The sequence below is a fragment of the Herpailurus yagouaroundi genome, unplaced genomic scaffold (assembly GCF_014898765.1).
Source record: "Herpailurus yagouaroundi ecotype Mexico unplaced genomic scaffold, PumYag 67595, whole genome shotgun sequence".
Classification (NCBI taxonomy): Eukaryota; Metazoa; Chordata; class Mammalia; order Carnivora; family Felidae; genus Herpailurus; species Herpailurus yagouaroundi.
The window spans coordinates 1,475-3,338 of NW_024420399.1; the positions used below are offsets into that span (position 1 = coordinate 1,475).

General features: G+C 57.9%; 1 pseudogene; it reads left to right on the forward strand.

The window, feature by feature from the left end:
* The first annotated feature begins 522 nt into the window (after window positions 1–522).
* LOC121025314 (coiled-coil domain-containing protein 71L-like) lies at window positions 523–1,653 on the forward strand (annotated as a pseudogene).
* Window positions 1,654–1,864: the final 211 nt, after the last annotated feature.

Sequence of the window (1,864 nt, forward strand, 5' to 3'; positions counted from 1 at the left end):
AACTGTGAGCTATACCCACACACATATGGAACCCTAAGCAAGGCACAGTATATCTGTATTCTTTGAAAGAGTAAGTAGTTACTTCAATTTGGCTTTCAGTGCGTTGCATGACAAGGCATTTAATTAGCTAAAACACTCTTACCGTCATGTTTGATTGCAAGTTGTGTGTACTCTCCACCGCGAAGTGTCATCTCATGTTGGATGGAATTAATGGAGGCTGAGGCACCAGTGCATTCACGTCGAGTACAACCCTCTTGAACTCATCAAGAACTATGGGCCTTCTCAGGTAAGATTACGTGCAGGTGTTTCTCAAGGGCATAATCTTAAACATAGCCCAACCTAAGGCAGCTTTGGGCAGCCCGCAGTGATAGGATACGCAGACATTGTGACCTCACAAAGTGCCTGGTCTCCTAGCAACTGCGGTGTAACTCTCACAGCCTGCTGCCTGATTTGGTTTCTGGTAGGAAATTCATCAGGGCCTGGAGGCGGCGGCGAGACCTGGCAAGCGCGGGCGGCCCCTAGCGCCCTCACCTCCTGAGCCGCATGAAGATGAGGCGGCGCAGGCCCCGGGAGGCCCTGGCCCCGGCCGCCCGGGGAGGAGCTTCTAGCACTGCAGATGGGCCGTGCTAGAGGCGCCTGAGGAGAAGGTGGTGTACACGCAGTGGCAACCATCGCCACTGTCGCTGGCCAACAGCAGCAAGGCGCTGATCGACGCTTTCAACCTATTCGTGCCCGGCAGCACGGAGTTCATGAGCACAGACGCGGAGCACTGGAGCTACCTCTGCAGCCTCAAGCACCAGTTCTCCCCCCGCATCCTGCGCAGCAAGGACGTCTATGGCTACTCCTCTCTCCTGGCCCAGGTTCCGGACCCCCGGCACCAGCCCCCCGAGGCCCGCCTCCAGACGCGCCGGCGAGCTGCCAGGAGGAGGCGCCACGGAGCCCGGAAGGTCGCCGCCGGCCAGAGGAAGGTGCCGCCCCCGCCGCCGCCGTCCCGCGAGGACAGCAGCCCTCGCAAGCCCACGGCCCCCGGGCCCAGCTCCGGGGACCGCACCCTGGAGGAGAGTGGGAGGGCAGCCACCCCAACGCTGACCACCTCGCCCAGCATCCGCGTAGTCGGCGACGTGTGGGTCGAGAGCAGTGTGGCAGAAGCGCGGCGCCAAGCGCGCCAAGTCCTGGGAGTGAACCTGGAACCCGTGGTGAGACTCCGCCGCGTCCCAGTGCCTGGGCGTTAGATGCGGGCCACAGCCGCGCGACCTCCCAGCCCCGGGACCGGTTGTGCCTGGAGGGATGAACCAGGGAGAGCCGGGCCCGCGTCCCCTAGTGCACTTTACCGGCGATGAAGCACCAGAGGGTCCCGGCCCGCGCCTCCGGGATGCGGCGCCGCCTTCTGGGACTCCGGGGCAGCTGTGCCCTCTGCTGCCTCCCAGCACCGGGTCTGCGGAGGGAGGCGACCCCTGGACCGCAAGGGAGGTCCCCTTTCTTCCTAACCCCAGATTGAGAAGTCTCCAGGACTGTAGGGGCAGATCCATGATCTCTCTTGTTCCCTCATTGCTCTGAAGTCGTCAGAAGAAGCCATTCCACCCCCACATTCTCCAAAGGAATTTGGTTCCATGCTTGTGTAATAAAGCTAGAGTTTCTTTGGCATTCACCCACCTCCGGGCTCCTCCCGCCGATTTCTTTCTTTCTTTGTGTGTATGTGTATGTATATATATATATCTTCTAGGATGATTTAAAGTACATATTCTTTAAATGTTTAGATGAGACAATAGAGAAAAAAGGGTGTGACTTAGGGGTCTGCACCCAGATTAAAATAAGATTATTGAAGTATAGTATATATTCAAAAGGACATATATTATTTTTTTCA